This window comes from Pristiophorus japonicus, unplaced genomic scaffold (genome assembly GCF_044704955.1).
Source record: "Pristiophorus japonicus isolate sPriJap1 unplaced genomic scaffold, sPriJap1.hap1 HAP1_SCAFFOLD_47, whole genome shotgun sequence".
NCBI lineage: Eukaryota > Metazoa > Chordata > Chondrichthyes > Pristiophoridae > Pristiophorus > Pristiophorus japonicus.
In genome coordinates, this window is record NW_027254374.1 from 2624193 (window position 1) to 2631084 (window position 6892).

At 42.1% G+C, this 6892-nt stretch overlaps 1 non-coding gene across 1 annotated transcript; it reads left to right on the forward strand.

Moving 5' to 3' along the window:
• Nucleotides 1-6530: 6530 nt before the first annotated feature.
• Nucleotides 6531-6613, forward strand: trnas-uga (transfer RNA serine (anticodon UGA)). The gene has a single exon. It is a non-coding gene; the product is annotated as a tRNA-Ser (tRNA).
• Nucleotides 6614-6892: the final 279 nt, after the last annotated feature.

Genomic DNA, 6892 nt, shown 5'->3' on the forward strand with positions numbered 1-6892 from the left:
TCCTCATCTATGCAACAGGTTCGCGCGACCGAATTTGCTGCAGTCATCCTCAGTATTGAATATCCAACTAATTTGGCGTCATCCGCAAATTGAGAAATTGTGTTTTTGATTCGCAGGTAGAAATCATTAATATAAATTGTAAACAACAGTGATCCCAGCACCGATCCTTGTGGAACATCACTACCCACCTGCTGCCACTCCAAAAAGCTAACTTTTACCCCTACTCTCTGCTTTCTGTGTTAAAGCCAGCTAGCTATGCATTTATCTAGTTGTCTCCTAACTCCACATTCTATGACCTGTCTTGCGGTTCTTCTTTCTCCCGTGTAACAATCTCGAGATCCTATTGTTTCTTTTATTAATTCTAGTATGTGGACAATGCTAGCAAGGGCAACCTTTGTTGCACTTCCCTAATTGCCCTTGTGAAGGTGATGGTTAGCCACCTTATCCAAATGAGTTTCTCGCTGGGCCTTTTCAGAGGGCCGTAAAGAGCCAACCTCGTTGCTCTGGATCTGGAGCCACATTTGGGCCCAGACCAGTAAGGACGGCAGATTTCCTTCACTAAAGGAGACTATTAAACGAGATGGGTGTGTTGCGTCAATGGTCAACATTATTAATACTTTTCAAATTTTAGATGTACTTAATTAAATTTAAATTGTCCTGCTCTCTTGGTGGACTATGATTTTCTCTCACTGGATTACTAGTCCAGTGCCACAGGCCTCCGGCTGTGTAATGTGCTAGAGGGGCTGAATGACTCAGGCTGTTCCTGTGCAATACTTTGAGGGACGGAATGTCATCCTCCCAGTCCTATGTAACAGGTTCTAGGGGTTGATTAGTCTCCACCTGTTCCTATATAACAGGTCGGTTGGTCTGAAATGCCTCGTCCTAATCCTATGGAACGTTTTCTATTGAGGGGAGAGCGGAGTGGAGTTCCGGATGTGGGGCCGCGGGGGGGGCGGCGGAGGTCGTGTTGCAGAGAAATCTAGAATGCGAAAGAGAAATGAAAATGAAGCAATGCCGGAAAGTGATTGTTGTAATGTAACCACATTATGTCAAGAAGGGACAGAGCATAGAAACAAAAGGGGCACGAACAAAAATGATCCTGATAAGAAAAAAAGCGGTAAGATAAATCGAGCTATAGTGCAATAAAATGCTACGATCTCGAATAATGTTAAAAATACAAATCCAAAAGTATTGTATCTGAATGGACGAAGCATCTGCAATAAGATAGAAGAATTAACAGCGCAAGAAGATGTAAACAGATACAATATCGGTGCAATTACAGATATATGGTTGCACGGCAACCAGGGTTGGGAACTGAATATCAAATGATATTCGGTATTTAGAAAGGACAGGGAAAAAGGAAGAGCGGATTGTGTTGCGTTGTTGGTAAAGGATGATATCAGTGCAATAAAGAGAAAGGTATTCGGCTCAGAAAGACAAGATGTAGATTCAGTTGGATGGCGCTAAGGAGAACGAAGGACCAGCAAGGATTGGTCTGAGTTGTCCATAGGCCTCCAAACAGTTGTGGTAGTGTAGAGGATAACATTAACAGGAAATCAGAGCTGCATGTAACAAGGGTACTACCATCATCGAAGGTGACTTTAAACTACATTTAAATTGAAATAATAATAATGTGGCTGATGAATTCCTGTCGTTTGGACCAGTTGTTTTTTGAACCCAGTATTTTGCGGAGCGTACTAGGGAACAGAATATCCTAGATTGGGTCTTGTGTAATGAGAAGGGGTTAATTAAAAGTCAAGTTGTCATGGGTCATTTAGCGAAGAGTGGCAATAACTCGATTAAACTCGTTATTAAGATGGAAAGTGAAGTAGCCCAATCCGAATATATGGTCCTAAATCTAAGCAAAGGAAACTACGAATGCATGGGGAATGAATTGCATGGGGCATGATAGATTGGGAAGAGTCAATAAACGTCATGTTGGTGGATGGGCAAGGACGAACATTTCAGGAACGAATGTATCAATTGCGGCAGTTATACTTTCCTTTCTGGTGTAAAAAAAAGGATGCTGGCCCAACCATGGTTAACAAAATAAATTAAGGATAGTATCAGATTCAAAGAAGAATTATACAAAGTTGCCAGAAAAAGTACAAGCCTGAGGATGGGGAACAATTTAGAATTCAGCGAAAATGTGCCAAGACATTGATTGAGAGGCGAGAAATAGAGTATAACAGTGAACTTGCAAGGAACATAAAAACCGGCTGCAGTAGATTCTGCAAGTTCGTAAAAAGGAAAAGATTAGTGAAGACAAATGTTGGCCCTTTAAAGACAGAAACGGGGGAATTTATAACGTGGATCAAGGAAATGGAAGGACAATTAAATACATACTTCGGTTCTGTCTTCACGGAGGACATAAATATCATACCAAAAATGCTTGTGAACCAAAAGTCTAGTGAGCAAGAGGAATAAACGGATATGATTATTTGTAAGAAAATAGGGCTGAGGAAACTAACGGGAATGAAGGCCGATAAATCCCCAGGGCCTGATGATCTGCATCCCAGAGTACTAAAAGCGGTTACAATGGAAATAGTGCATGCATTGGTTGACAACTTCCAAACATCTATAGATTATGGAACTGTTCCTGCAGTTTGCACGGTGGCAAATGTAACCCCACTGTTCAAAAATGGAGGGAGGGAGAAAACAAGGAACGACAGACCGGTTAGCCGAACACCAGTTGTAGGGTAAATGCGAGAATCTATAGCAAAGGATGTTATAACGGAACACTAAGATAATACCAAAGGGATTAGACAAAGTCACCATGAAGTCATGAAAAGAAAATCATGTTTGATAAACATACTCGAGTTTTTGAGGAAGTAACTGATAGCAAAGTTAAGGGAGAACCAGTGGATATAGTGCATTTGGATTTTCATAAGGCCTCTGATAATGTCCCACATAAGATATAGTGTGCAAAAGTAAAACATATATGATAAGGGGTAATTTACTAGCATGGATTGAAAATTGGTTAATGGACTGGAAACAGGATCGATGGGCAGAGGGACCTGGTGTCCTTGTTAAATAGTCTATTGAAAGCATACATACAGGTACAGCAAGCAGTGAGGAAGGCAGATGGTATGTTGGCCTTCATTCCAAGAGGATGTGAGTAAATGAGTAAAGATGTGTTACTACAATTCTACAGTGACTTGGTGAGACCGCACCTGGAGTATTGTGTGCAGTTTTGGTTTCGTTACCCAAGAAAGGATATACTTGCCATAGGGGGAGTGCAGCGAAGGTTCACCAGATGGATTATTGGGATGGCAGGACTGTCGTATGAGCACAGATTGGGTCGACTCCGCCTGTATTCTGTAGAGTTCAGAAGAATGAGAGAGGATCTCATTGAAACGTATACCATTCTGAAAGGGTTGAATAGACTGGATGCGGGGAAGATGATTCACCTGATTGGGAAGGTTATAACAAGGGGTCACAGTCTCAGGATACGGGGCAGGACATTTAGGAAGGAGAAGGTGAGATTTTTTTTTCATTCAGAGAGTGGTGCAGCTATGGAATTCCCTTCCACAGAAGGCTGTGAATGACGAATCACTGAACATATTTAAGAGGGAGATAGATTTCTAGACACAAAAGACATCAAGTAATATGGGGGGAAAGCATGAATATGGTGTTGAGATAGAAGATTAGGAATGATCATATCAAATGGCGGTGCAGACTCGAAGGGCCGAATGGACGACGACTGCTGCCGTTTTCTATGTTTCTAAGTTCTAGGATCTAAATGGACTTATACTCTTCTTGTAGTGCAAGCTCAAGGAACTGATCGGCTTCTGCCTCTCCGAAGGCTCAGATTTGAGGTGTTAATGTCCTCCACCTTTCCCTGTGCAACAGTGCAGTGCGGCTGAATGGCCTCCAGCTAATTCTGTGTAACAGGAAAGTGTGCCTCCTCGTCATCTATGCAGCAGGTACGAGCGGCCGAAGGCGTTCTACTATTCTTGTATAAAAAGCCCAAGGATCAGAATTACTTCCTCTTGACCTTTGCAACTGGCTCGAGGGGCTAATGGAATTCTGATGTCCTTCTGTAACAGGTTCGATGGCTTGCTTTTGTTCCTGTGTAATAGACTCAGTTTCTAAGAGAACTCAATGGAAAAGTGACTAGATTTGGAGCCACTTGTGTAGCTGGAACTGCTGGGAACGCAGTTTCCCTTCTCTGAAGTATTTATTTGCTGCAAAATGCACTGAGCTGCCGAAGAAATTCCAGATCATGACCTAAATTCCGACTAAATTCCGACCTATCCAGACTAATGCCACTTTCCAGCTCTTGCTCCATAGCCGTTTAGGTTACTGGAATTGAAGTGCACATTCAAGGACTTTTGAAAGTGGTGAGGACTTCTGCCTCTAAATCACTTTCAGGAGTGAGTTCCAGACTCTCATGACCCCTCGGTGAAAACAGTGTCACACAAATTCCGGAAAACCTCCTACCAATTACTTTAAATCTATGACGCCTGGTTGTTGGCCACTCTGCGAAGGGAAATAGATCCTTTCTATGCACTCGATCTAGGCCACTCATAATTTTATTCACTTCAATACGGACCCCCTTAGCCTCCTCTGTTCCAAAGAAAACAAACCCAGCCGATGCAATATTTACTCAGAGCTAAATTCACCATCCGCCTAAATCTAACCTGTATGCTCACGGGTGCTGTCTGACCATTCCTGTAATGCGGTGACCAGAGAAGCATGCAATAATCTGGCTGTGGCCCAACTAGAGTTTCACACATTTGAAGCATAACTTCCTCGATCTTATATGCTATGGCTCATCGAATGAAGGCAAGTATTCAAGTATTCCGTGTTGCGTCTCAACATAGAAACATCGAAAATAGATTCAGCAGTACGCCATTCGGCACTTCGAGCCTGAACCACCACTCAATAAGATCATGGCTGATCATTCCCTCAGTACCGCTTTCATGTTTCCTCCCTACCTCTTGAATCTTTTAGCCATAAGGGCCACAATAACTCCCTGTTGAATATATCCAATGAACTGGCATCAACAACTCTTTGCGGCAGGGAATTCCACAGGTTAACAACTGTCTGATTCTAGCCAATTCACGGCTCATACCATCGAAATTACCTTTCCTAAAGTTCAGGTTTCTCGTTTCTGAATTAACTGTGTCACTCTCCATCTTATGAAGAATTCTACCATGTTATGGTCACTCTTCCCGAAGGGGCCTCGGACAACAAGATTGCCAATTAGTCCCTTCTCATTACACATCACCTAGTCCACGATGGCCAGCTCTCTATGTGGTTCCTCGACATATTGGTCTGGAAAACTATCCCGAATATACTCCAGGAAATCGTCCTCCACCGCATTGATACCAGTTTGGTCAGCCCAATCAACATATAGATTCAAGTCGATCATGGTAACTGCTGTTCCTTTATTGCAAACATCCCTTATTTCTTGTTTGATGCTGTCCCCAACCTCACTATTACAGTTCGGAGGTCTGTACACAATTCCCACTCGCGTTTTCCGCCATTTGGTATTCTGCAGCTCCCCCCATACCGCTTCCAAATCATCCATGCTAATGTCCCTCCTTATCATTATATTAATTTCCTCTTGAACCAGCAGCTCCACCACACCTCCTTTCCCTTTCTGTCTATCCTTCACAAGCATCTTATCTACCTGCCCTGCTACCGTCAAGGAGTCTGTGGACATGCACTCCAAGGTCATTTGCACCTCGACACTCATCAGTGTCCTAACATTTAATGTTTATTCGCTATCCCTATAAGCACTTCCCAAATGCATTATCTAACACTTATCCGGGTTGAATTCCATTAAACCCCTGACCAGTTCTTTGATATCTATCTGCAATGTACAGCTTTCTTCCTCATTATCAAGCATAGCTGGTTGGCCAATCTTTTAGTCACCTGCGCTAATTTGTATTTAGTGGCTCGGTGTCAAATTTGTATCGCATAATACTCTTGTGAAGCGCCTTGGACGTTTCGCGAATTTCAAGTTGCTAATTATATAATTGTTGTTGTTGTTTAAAATGTGTGTTACATAAGGTTATATAGAGGTTGCATCACAAAAAGAGACAATTGTTCCTAACTGGTGTTGCTAGAGTTAATGCTGCACGCTACCCGACTTAACTTGATCCTATCAGCATATTGTTCTATTGCTTTCTCAGTCATGTGCTCAGGTAATTCCTTTTAAAAGGAATCTGTGATATTCGCCTCAACTACTACTTATGTAGCATCTTCCACATTCTAACCACTCTTTGGTAGATAAGTTGCTCTTGAATTGTCGACTGAATTTGTCATTGACATCCCGTTCTGAACTCCTGCACAATAGCAAATATTTTCTCCACATCAACTCGATCAAATACCTTCATAATGTTAAAAATATATCTCCCTTGTTTTTCGAGAAAGAAGTTTCCCAGACTGTTCAGTTTTTCCCGAAATGTAAATTCTTTCAGTTCTGACCGAAATTTTTCCTTCTTTGCTGTGAGATTTTGTGATTCTATGATTTAATTTTTGCACCAACAATTCGACTATTAAAGCAGTTTTATTGTATAGCTGCGAATGCCGAGTGGTTAAGGCGTTGGACTTGAAATCTAATGGGGATTTTCCCGCGCAGGTTCGAATCCTGCTCGCAGCGATTCTACAGGTGCTCTTTTTTATCGACTCACGGGGATCTCATTGGAATCTGATCACAATTCCCTCCACTGCCCTTTGTTACACTGATTGACGCGAAGCTTTTGTTCGAACTGGAAACATTAATAGTTTATCGGTATTAATTGTTGGTTCTTTCGACACTATCTGCAAATATCAGTGAGCACTATACGCAGCATGAAAAAATGCCTTTTCATAAAGATCAGTGCATTGTTTGGGAGGAACTCACCTTTAGTTAATGAGTGCGAACGAGGTTTGGTTTTAT